This window comes from Notamacropus eugenii, chromosome 1 (genome assembly GCF_028372415.1).
Source record: "Notamacropus eugenii isolate mMacEug1 chromosome 1, mMacEug1.pri_v2, whole genome shotgun sequence".
Classification (NCBI taxonomy): domain Eukaryota; kingdom Metazoa; phylum Chordata; class Mammalia; order Diprotodontia; family Macropodidae; genus Notamacropus; species Notamacropus eugenii.
This window is the reverse complement of record NC_092872.1, coordinates 585,621,658-585,634,083: the sequence shown is the minus strand read 5'-3', so window position 1 is coordinate 585,634,083 and position 12,426 is coordinate 585,621,658. Positions and strand designations below refer to the sequence as shown.

Here is a 12,426-nt window from a genome sequence, read left to right as displayed (position 1 = left end):
AGGCCATCTGCTTCGAACTCCCCCTTCTCTGAGGACTTCCTCCACTTTCTCCTCCATCCCAGATTGATGACACAACCTCACTCCTTACCAAAGCTAACTATTCTAGTTGTTTAAGTGATACTATTCCAACCCTGTCTCCTCCAACAGACTGCCCTCTCCATCAATCCCAATCTTTTCTTTACTTTCAATCTCTCCCTCTCAATTAATTTTGCTCATAAACATGCCTGTGTCTCTCCTATCCTGAAAGAAACCCACACTTAATCCTTCTGTTCCTGCTGTCCATCCTTCTTCTTCTTCTGCCCGTTGGAGCTAAACTCTTCAAAAAGGTCATCTATAGATAGGCCCCTCTACTTACTCTCCTCTCACCTTCCTCTTAACCCTTTATGATTTGGCTTCTGGCCTTATCATTCTACCAAAACTGTTTTTTCCAAAGCTCCGAATGATGTCTCAATTGCCAAATCCAAAGACCTTTTTGCAATCTCATTCTCCTGTCCACTCTGCAGTGGTGATCATTCTCTCCCTTGAAACTCTCTTCTCTCTAGGTTTTCAGGACACCACTCTTTTCAGATTTTCCTCTTACTTATCTAACCACTCCTCTCAATCCTTTGCTGGATCCTCCTCCAGATCAAACCCTCTAACAATAGGTGTTCTTCAAGGTTCTGTCCTGGATCCTCTTCTCTTCTCCTCTACACTACTTCACTTGGTGATCTCATCAGCTACAATGGATTTAATTACTCTCTCTATGTTCATGTTTCTCACATCTACCTATCCTGCCCCAGTCTCTTTGCTGACCTCCAATCTCACTTCTACAACTCTTTTAAACTCAATATCCAATGATACCTGAAACTCAATATGTCTTTCCCTCTAAACATCCTACCTTACCTATTACTTGTACAGGGCAACACATTCCTGGTAGTGACTAAGTCCCTCAGGCTCACAAACTAAGAGTGATCCTGGATTCCTCACTTTCTCACCCCACCCCACTCCAAGTCATTTACTGCCAAGGCCTGTGAATCATCCTAGCAACATATCTAGAATATGCAGCCTTCTCTTCTCTGACACTGTCACTACACTGGTGGCATCATCGCCTTATGCCTTAACTATTACAATAGCCTGCTCATACATCAGACTGCCTCACATCTCTCCCCACTCCAGTCTATCATTCAGCCACTAAAGTGATTTTCCTAAAACACAGGCATGATTATATAACATACACCCCCCCCACCCCCCCCATACACACACTCAATTATATCCAGTGCCTTCCTATTGCCTCCCGGAGTAGATAAAGCTTTTTATAATCTAGCCTCCTCTTACCAGTTTTCTTACAGCTTGCTCTTCCATCCAGAGACCCTGGCCTCTCCATCTTTCAGCTGTGGCCATGTTCTCTGACTGAACTCCATGCCTGGAACTCTCCTTCCTCCACTCAGATTACTGACCTCTGCAGCTTCCTCTAAGTCCCAACTAAAATCCTACATTTCATAGGAAGCGGTCTTTAATCCTTGATTCCAGTGCCCTCCCTGTCAGGTGTTCCTTATTTAAGCTGTCTATGGCTGGCTTTGTACATATCCTATTTGCATACTGAGCTCCTTGAGGCAGGGACTGTCTTTTGCCTCTTTTTTAATCTCCAGTACACAGTACAGCATCTAGCACATAGTAGGTGCTTTAATAAATGTTCAATGACTTGAACTGATTCGAGTCATTTCTACGGAAGAAAATAAAGATTTTCCTCATGGCATTTTTTCCCCTGGAATGTAACTGGCCATAAATGGTGTGATGATGACACAATGTAGTGCGATGGAAAAATACTGCTGGATTCTTGTCCTCATTCAACCACTTAACTAGCCACGTGAGAAGTCTCATGAGCTCTAGGAGTTTCAGCTGCCTCACCTATAAAAATGGAAATGATTCAGCCTACCGAAGAGGCTAGAGGTTAGAAAAAATGATTCCTTGTGCTTCTCTCTCTTTAAGATTCTAACTGGGATACTCCAAGTCTATTAGCATATTATAAACAAACAGGAAAAAGAAGAAATAAAGTTCCTGATGTCATGAGCATAGAATCATGGAATCCTGAAGGCAGGAGACAAATTTCTATAGTCAAAAGTAAGAGCAGGAAGGTTGTTACAAAGCAAGCTGATTAGTCATGACATCACAAAAAACTGCAAAGAAAAAAAGGGAAATGATGATAGGAGATTACTACTCTTAGTAGGCTATTATAATATTGTTGGTCCTTGATAATGGCCAATATATTATTATTCTTCCCTTTCTTAAAAAGAAAAAGTCAACAAGTATTTATTAAGTACTTATGTGCCAAACACTCCGCTAAGCACTGGGGATACAGAAAAAGGTAAAAATAGTCCTTGCCTTCAAAGTGCTCAAATTCTAATACAGCACACAACATGGAAACAACTATGTACATACACAATATAGAAAGGAGCCATGGGCATTGGGAGGAATGGGAAAGGCTATTTGTGAAAGGTAGGACTTGAATGGTGTTGTGAAGCTGGGGAAGCCAGGAGTCTGAGGTGAAGAGCAAGAATTATTGTATGCATAGTGGACAGCCAGTCACAAGTCACAGATTCAGAAGATGGAGTATAATATATGAGAAAAGTAAGGTCAGTGTCCCTGGATTAAAGATAATGTGGAAGGGAATAAAGTGTGAGATCAGAAAAGGACAAAGATTCCAAATACAGGGTTTTTCATTTAATCCTGGGAATAGGCAGCTACTGAAATTTCCTGAAAAGGGGAATGACTTGATTAGACCAGGGTCTAAGGAAGATCACTCTGGCAGTTCTGCAGAGGACAGAGTGAAGTGCGGAGACACTTGGGAGGAAGGGAGACCAACAAGGAAGCAATAATTCAGGACTCAGGTGAGAAAGGCCTACATGATCTATCTTGTGCAAGAAACTGATTGCTGAAGGGGCCCAGGTAGTGTTTTCATCAAAAGCAAGGGAGTCACCTCATCTCATTCTGATTGAACGTCTACAGAAGTGTCCTGCTACCCAGCCAAAAGGGTCAAAAGGTAATTTTATGATGTAACAGGAAAATGGTTTTATGGAAGTTGTTCTACAGCCAAGTTTGCTGGAATGCATCTATTGAATAAATTGAGAGATGACCATAAATGCAAAACTAATAGTATCAAATGTGTAATACGTAAAAGATGACTGATGACTAAAGCTTCGCACCTGACAGATCTCTAAATTAAAACCAGCTTGTAGAGTTTTGACCTTTATTTGTATGACAAAGTCTAAAAGTCTTTAAAAATTCACCAAATATTTTAAAACTAAAATCCTAATCCACTTATTAACAATGTCCTAGGAATCCAACAAGGATATATGACTAATTTGTTTATGGAGTTTTGTTTTTGTATTGAGTTTCTTTTTAAGGAGAAGAAAATTTATAGTTTAGTTTGGGGCTAAATGTTCCTTTTTCTTGTTATTTTAAACTATCACCACCTTGTAATTACCCTAACTTAAAAAGGGGGGGGGGGGGTCTAACAGTCACCTAGGAACAGCTGAGTTTTGACTGTTTAAATGCATCTTTCATAGAAAGTACTTAAATTTGTGAAATTCTTTTTACTAAAGATTTTAAAACAGCATATTTTACACTTCTTTATATATGAAATAGTTTACTGATCTTGAATTTTGAAGTAAAAATGCTAATATAATTCTTATGTTTAGTCTGTACAGAAAAAAAATGAACTGAAAGTCTGAAGCAGAAAGAGACATACTGTTCTATTCTAGGGGTTTGAAAAACAACTGAGGTTTCCACATTTTAAAACTGTTCAAGATATGTACCAAGATCAAAGATTTGCAGACTGGATAAAACTTCTATAATATGCTTGGTCATGATGATCCAACTTACCACTCTGTTGGACTGTACAGTAGGTAATTCTTTGAAAATGAGCGAAAAACATCTTTACCTTAAGAAACAATGACTCAACTCAGACCTCTTTAATTCAACATTAATTCACACCTTCACATCTAGCGCAGAATGTTGTGGTGGGCATTTGATGGGAAAAAGAAGAAAGTTCAAACTGCAAAAAAAAATCACAACTTGAAAGGGACCATTTCATTTATTTGTGTAGAACCTCCCAGGAGGAAACTGTCTAACAAAGTAGATCAGCAACTGTTCTTCAACATATAGCCTTCTTTGTGTTAGGAAGCTTTTCTCTTCCTCAAGCTTTAAGCTGCTTCTGGGCAATTTACACCCATGAACCAAGCAGAACAAGTCTAATTCTTCTACATGACAACTCTTCCAGTACTCGAAGACAGTTACTATGTCACCTGTAAATCTTCGAAAGAGCCTGTTCCCTTCCCCTTTCCCACTGCTTCAAGAATAAAATGCAAACCTCCTTAGCATCTGAAATCCCTCCCAGTCTGGCTCCAGCCTGCCCCTCCAGGCTCACTTTGCTCCCATCCAGACTAGATTGATGGATTCTCTGAATCTAGCACCTCATCCTCACAACTCCTGTGCCTTCTTTGCCCAGGCTCTCCCAAATGCCTGTCATGAGCTCTTGCCTCACTGCCACCTCTTAGAATCTCTAATTTCTTTCAAGGCTTGATTCAAATGACATCTCCTATGGGAATCTTCCCTGATGCCCCTAGCTGTTATTGCTATTTCTGTTCACAAATTATATTGCATTTATCTGTTCAAATGCCATATCCTTCCAGTAACATGCCAGCTCCTGTGGGGGTTTTTGTTTTCATGTTAGTATCTGGACTGCCGGCCCTGCGCACAATACCCTGCGTAAAGGAAAAGCTTAATAAATTCTTGTAAGATTAACATTAATCCATTAAGGACTACTTTTGGGGTGCTGTCACTATCCTAGTTCATAATATACCTAACTGGACTATTGCCTGGCCCATATTTCTTCAATTTCTCCACAAGAATATGATATGCTTTGTCAAACGCTGGATAAATTGTATAACCTAATACACAGCTAAGACTCATATAAATACAACTACAAAATCATTTTATCATAAACAATTTGATTTGATAATACTATCCAAATTACTCTGCAGATTTAATATTATGGAAATCAAATTACTAAGGATAAACCTTATAGAATTATAAAATAACAAAATTCATTTGGAAGAGAAAACATCAATAATACAAAAGATATAATGAAAAAAAGTAGGAAGAAAATTATATTGGTGATATCAGTTCTAAAACTATATTACAAAGTAGTACTTAGACAATCTCATATTTGATAGACACATAGGCACACACAGATACACACAAGTTGATTATTGAAAAAGAGTTGCTAACCAAAACCTAGAAACAAATACAGAAGTCCAGTGTTTAAAAAATTTCCAAACTACTGGAAAACTGTCTATTCAAAAGTACTTGGTGGAAGAAAGCAGTCTAGAGACTCTAAATTGCAGAGAAGGTATGAATCTACTTTGGTAGGAGTTCCTAAATGAATGGAATCATAGGTCCAGTCCTGTTTAACCAACCATATTGGGGAAAAGATCAAACCAGGAATAAGACCATTACTTGAAGTGGACAAGATAATAAAAATAATAACTGGCATTTGCCAAGATGCTATTATTATCCCCATTTTTCAGAAGAGGAAACTGAGACAGAAGTAAATACATACTCACTATCCCTATAAGAAGACCAAAGCACCCTTCCACAACCACCATTCCCCAATAGGTGCTGTCTTCCCATATTCAAATGGAGTTCCTTAAAGACAAAGGCATCTATTTTGCATTTGTATCATTAAGAGATAGCACAATGACTGGCATACAGCTATCACTCTGGAAAAGGGAGGAGAAAGGAAGATGATTCATAGCTTGACAAGATGCATTCAGGTCTGGCAATGCTTGTAGACATGAAAGAAGGCACCAAAGGATAAGGAGATGTCGAAAATTAGAGAAAGGGCATTGTCAACCTCCTAAAAATCAGAAAGGATGAAATAAAGGCCACAAATACAGGAAATAACATTAATAAGAACAAGGACCACCTTATTTTCTGAGACTAGAACACAGGAGTAGACAAGATGCTAAAGTGATCAACACAGAGTACGTGCAGGCAGAGGGTTGTATGGGGCAAGAGGACTGGAAAGAGGTCAGGGGCTGGGGGAAAGTAAAGAAGGTTTCATGGGCACTGAGCACCAAAGAGGATTTTACATTTGATCATGTAAGTAAAAGGGAGCCACTACAGATATGAAGAACACTTTGGCAGCTGTGTGGAAGGTGAACTAGAGCAGGGAGACTTGCAGGAAGGAGACCAAACAGCAGTCTATTACAATAGTCCAGGCATGAGGTGATAAGGGCCTGCACCAGGGCGGTAGCAGTATCACAGGGGAGGGAATGCAACAAAGGTAAATTCCACAAGTCTTGCCAAATGATTGGCTAAGGAGAATGAGAATGAGAATGACATATTTGAGCCTGGGTGACTGGGTATCCTGGATAGTAACACTAAAGTTAAAAAGAAAGGAGAGTTTGGGAGGAAAGATAATGAGTTCAATTGAGGACATGCTGAGATTAAGATGTCTATGAGTTATCTTGTTCTAAATGTTCAAAAGGTAGTTGAAGATGCAAGACTGGAGGTCAATAGAGAAGTCGAAGGCTAAATAAGTAGATGTGAGATTCATCAGCACAGAGATAATTCAATCTATGAGAGCTGAGGAGATCACCAAGTGAAATATTAGAGAGGTAGAAGTCACGGTAACTCAGGACATAACCCTGAGGGATATCCATAGTTGGCATAACCTAAGATCCAGCAAAGCAGACTTAAAAGGAACAGATAAGGAGATCCAGGAGAGAGTTGTATTATTAAAAAAAAAAATAACCTAGAAAAGGGTAATCATGTCAAAAGCTGCAGAAAGGTTGAGAAAAGTGAGGACTGAGAAAAGGACTGAAAATTTAGCAATTAAGAGATTGATAGTAACTCTAGAATTCATTTCAGATGAATGATGCGGTCATAAGTCAGAATATAAAGAATTAAGGGACTGATAGGAAAGGAAGTGAAGGCAGCTATTGCAAATGACCTCAAAAATTTTAGCCACAAAAGACAGGAGAATTATGGGATGACTGCTAACGGGGATTGGATGAATCCTTGAGGATGGGCAAGACATGGTCACATTCACAGATAGTAGGGAAGCAGCCAGCTGACAAAGAAAGACTAAAAATTAAGTGAAAGAGGAGGGATGATAAAGGTGACAATCTGCTGGAAGAGAATGGGATTGCTTATGTACATAGAGGGCTCTGCCTGGGCAAAGAGAAATTATGTAAGACAACGATGAACGTAGACATAGAAAGAATCTGGGAGATGTGAACTGAAGAAGAAAGAAAAGGGCCACACCCTTTTCAGTGAAATACGAGGCAACACATGTCTGCTAGAATTTGTACTTCATAGAAGAGGCTTTAAGAACTTAGCACCACCTTCACCCCAAAACATGGCATCAGAATGAGACTTTAGTGAAGAACAGTTCAGCTATAGCATCAAGAGAGACAACTTTATGGATATGGGTTCTCTCTCCGTTGGTATAGGTAACAATCCATAAACGACATGATAATAGCCTTTTACTTGAGACTGTAAGATTTATAAGTTTTTTTTCTATGAGAAATTCGGTTCTTAGGTACAAATAATATGCTATAATGGACAAATCACTGAAGCAGGAGATTTGGATTCCAGTAGAGGCTAGCTATGTGACTTTGATATGTTACACTGTATCTCTGGGCTCACTGGTAAAATAAAGTATTTTTAGTAAATTAATCATTTGAAGTGCTTTCCATTTCTAAAATTCTATAGCTTTATGAATCACAAAACTCAATATGCTTTATTTATTGCAAATATATGAACTCTTAAACTTAAATTTTCAGATATAAGAATTTTCCAGAAGCTTGAGAAATTTTTTTTAATTTCAACTACTATTTCCAATTTTTTTTCCTAAAATGTTTGGCATTCTTTCCCGTTTTCATAAACAATATGGAACATAATTTAACCTTTTTCTTGATTTCTCAGGGTCATGATTATGGACATCAATATGTACTATGCTGGAATTATCTTGCATCATCTTCCAACATTTCTGAAGCACCCCTCCACTAAATGTTCCAGACTGCTAAGCTTCTGAGTGATTTCATTTTCCTGTCTTTTCCCCTGTCAAGAGGATAACTACCATTTCTTCCTGTTATTACCATGTCTGTCTCCACCGGGGCCTCTTCTAATTTGTTGTTTGGTACCTTCCAACTCTACAGTTCTACAAACAGAAAACTAAATCTGTCAGAATCGTATTGGAAAGAAAAGTAAATAGGTTCTAAACGAGAATGGAGCCTCTCCTATGAACAGAGTATGTTAATATGGTCTCTGTAACATTTTGGCTCTTCTGAGGTTTTTCTTTCTTTTTTAAGAACATAGGGGAGGTTCTTCCTTCTGGGTTTCTAACTAAATTCTCAATAACTGCAGCTGTTTCTACATAAAGAAGGTATTATTTTGCCACTTTATTAGAAGAAACCTCTAAGAATCTGGAGACTGATATACCCTTAATTTTAACTTGCTGCTCTCACCAATATCTTCAAAATACTTCCAGTATTATTCATTAGGAACCACCTCTCTGCCCAGCATGTTGTTATTAGTTATTCAATCACTTTCAGTCATGTACAACTCTTTGTGACCCCATCTGGGATTTTCTTGGCAAAGATACTACAGTAGTTTGCCATTTCCTTCTTGAGCTCATTTTACAGAAATTGAGGAAACTGGCTTAAGGGACTTGGCCAGGGTGACATAGCTAGTAAGTATCTGAGGCGAGATTTGAACTCATGTAGATAAATCTTCCTGACTCCAGGACCAGAACTCTAGCTACAGTGTTACCTAGTTGCCTGCCTAGTGTGTTACTGTTATTTTTAATGAAGACTTCCAGTATCTGTGAGAGTTTCTCTAACTCTCCACTACGTACACGCAAACATTCACCTCATATATTATACGACCTCCTGCAGGATGTCTGTCACATTCATTCACCGGGAAGGACTCATGACAATAGAACAGTCAAGAAGAATTTATTAAGCTTCAACTCTGTGCCAAGGACTGTGCCAATTGCTGGGGATGTAAATGCAAAAACTGTTCCCTGCTCTCAAGGAGCTTGCAGTATAAAGCGAGAAGCAAGCATGTACAAACAAGATATCGATAAGCAGACAAATATACAAACTAGATATACAGGCATATGTGCATATATATACATACACATATAAGCATATGCACATACACAGACGTATATATGCCGATACATATATACATATGCATATACACATGTGTACCTATACAAATACCTGTGCACTTAAACAGCCATTATGTGTGTGCATATGTATATGTGTATTCACATAAAGAAATATATAAGCATACAAGCATATGTATATACAAATGTACAGATATATATGAGAATATGTTGTTGTTCAGTTGTGTCCAAATCTTTGTGACCCCATTGGGGTTTTCTTGACAAGGATACAGGAATGGTTTGCCATCTCCTTCTCTAGATCATTTTATAGATGAAGAAACTGAGGGAAACAGGATTAAGTGACTTGCCCAGGGTGACTAAGCTAGTAAGTGTCTAAGGCTAGATCTGAACTCATGATGAGTTTTCCTGACTTCTGGGCCAAAACTCCTAGCACTACACCACCTAGCAGTCCCTTACTACACTATATGCATATGCACATACACAAATATGTGTACATACAAATATATGTACATGTACATGCACATACATATATATGTACACATACACATAAACAGGTGTGTATATTTATTCAGTTGTGTCCAATTCTTTGTGATCCTGTAGACCACAGCACACCAATACTGACCATGGTGTTTTCTTGGCAAAGATATTGCAGCGGTTTGCTGTTTCCTTCTCCAGCGAATTAAGGCAAACAGGTTAAGTAACTTGCTCTGGGTCACAAAGCTAGTAAGTGTCTAAAGCTGGATCTGAACTCACAAAGATGAGTTTTCCTCACTTCTGGCCCAGAATTCCTATCACTACACCACCTAGCTGCCCCTTACTATACTATGTGCATATGCACATATGCAAATAAATGTACAAATATATGTACATGTACACACACATATATAAAAAAAATATTTATGTGTATTATTATTCAGTTGCATCCAATTCTTTGTGACCCAGTGGAACACAGAACACCAATACTGTCCATGGGGTTTTCTTGGCAAAGCTATTAGAGTGGTTTGCCATTTCATTCTCCAGTAGATTAAGGCAAACAGGTTAACCCTGGGTCAAACAGCTCACCTAGCTGCCTCATATGTGTATATACACATATATAAATATGAAGGTCTACAGAGCCATTGTGCTGACCTCATTGCTGTATGCCCATGAAACCTGGGCAGTATACCAATACCATGCCAGGAAACTGAATCTCTTCCATTTGAATTGTCTTAGGAATATTCTGAAGATCACCTCGCAGGATAAGATTTCAGACACTGAGGTCCTTACTGAAACTAACCTGACAAGCATTCAAATTCTACTGATTCAGAGAGCACAATTCCAATGGGCTGACCACGCAGTTCAAATGCAAAACATATGCTCGCCAAAAAGAGGATTTTATGGAGTACTCACACAGGGCAAGCATTCACATAGTAGTCAGAATAAGGGATACAAGGACACTCTCAAAGTCTCTCTCAAGAACTTTGGAAATGATTGTGCAACATGGGAGACATAGGCACAGAACTGCTCAGCATGATGTGCCCACATCAGAGAAGGTGCTGTGCTGTATGAGCAAAGCAGAATTGAAGCAGCTCAAAAGAAATGAGAGATCCACAAATTTAGAGAATTCACCCCAAATGTTCATGTGAACCAATTATGTCCAACCTGCGGTAGAACACTCTGAGCTCTTACTGATCTAATCAGTCACAGTCGACACACTGTAGCCTGTGGCTTGACTCTAACATAGTGAGGTCATTTTGGTCCTCTTTGAGAAGGACCACAACCAACCAACCAACCAACCACCATATACAAATATGCATGTGTGTACATATATATATATATGTACACACACACACACAACAGCTAGGTGGCACAGCAGTGGACAGAGCGCTGGCCCTGGAATCAGGAAGACCAAATCCAATCTCAGGCACTTACTAGTTGTGAGATCCTGGGCAAGTCTGTTTCCTTCAGTTCCTCTTCTATAAAATAGGCTGGAGAAGGAAATGGCAAACCACCCCAGTGTCTTTGACAAGAAGACCCCAAAATGAGGTCAGAATGAGTCGGAAACAACCAACGAACCAAAAGAAGCATATATTCCCATATACAGACATGCACCTATATGGATATATACATGCAGGTGTATATACAAGTAGGCACCATGTATGTGCACCCATACACATACACATGCATGTCTACATGCACACACACATGCATGTACACAAGTAGGTGTGTACAATGTGTGCACACACATCTATGCAAACACTCACAGAAAGAAATACAAACATGCACATACCTACAAACACAAGCACAGACACCCTGGAGGTACCAACAGAGAAGGCAGGGACATGAGCAGAGATTAGGGAGGCTTCCCGTAGAAGGGGGAAGGTTGGGCCAGGGGGGCAGGACCAACCATCGAGACCGTGCTCTAGAACGGGGATCGTGCAGCCGTGGCCCCGGGCTGGGCGCTACCGCAGGAAGGCACGGCCCCAGAGTCCCGGGACCCGCACCACGAGCAGGGGGCTTGAGCGTCGGCTGCTCCCCCTTGGGCACGCGGAGGACGCCTCTGGGACACTCGGGGACGGAGTTCCAGCCCACTTCGTGCAAAGTTGGCTCTCGCTCTCCCCGTCCGGGCTGGGGAGCGGGGCGCTCCTGGAGGGTCGTTCCCTGCCGGACCCCGCACCCTGGCTGCCCCGCGGCCCCCCCAGGGCTCAGGAAGGCCCCCCTGCTCCCCTTCCTTCTGCCCCTCCTCCTCCCCGCCCGAGGCTCCAGGAGATGCTCGGCCGCCCCCGCCCCTCCGCGGTCGCTCCGGCTCCCAGCGCCCGGGCCCGCACCCTCGGCTCTGGGTCCCAGACGCGCTGGGAGGGCGCGGTGCAGCTGCCGCCGCCCTGCCCATCCCACTCGCGAGGAACGGCTGTGCCCCGCCCCGTCCCCCTCGCGGCTGCCCACGCCAGTGCCCACTCGGCGCCACTCACCGTACGTCGGGTCCGAGGGCCGTCTCGGAGCGAGGACGGGGCAGTTAAGGAGAAAGCGCCCAGCGGGGGTCCGCGGGCACCCGCACGCAGGGCACGCTCCGGCGAGGGCGCGAGGCGAGGCGAGGCGAGGCGCGCGGCCGAGGCGGCGCTAGCCCGAGCTCCCCGGGGAGAGGAGACGCGGAGCGTGCGCAGTCCCGTCCGGGGCCGGCCCCGGGGGCTCGCCTTTGTTGGGTCTCGGGCGGGTCGGGCCGGGGTTGGAACGCTCCAGGCCGAGTGTGAAGGCGAGGAAGGCTGAGCCCG

General features: G+C 41.7%; 1 protein-coding gene across 1 annotated transcript in view; it reads right to left on the bottom strand.

Moving 5' to 3' along the window:
- The window catches only part of BTBD3 (BTB domain containing 3), a 49,549-nt gene extending 37,339 nt beyond the window's left edge, over window positions 1–12,210 (bottom strand). Inside the window, exon 1 of the mRNA XM_072634470.1 lies at window positions 12,127–12,210. The gene's annotated coding sequence lies outside the window, so the exon portion shown is untranslated. The remainder of the gene's footprint in view (window positions 1–12,126) is intronic.
- Between the last annotated feature and the right edge of the window lie 216 nt (window positions 12,211–12,426).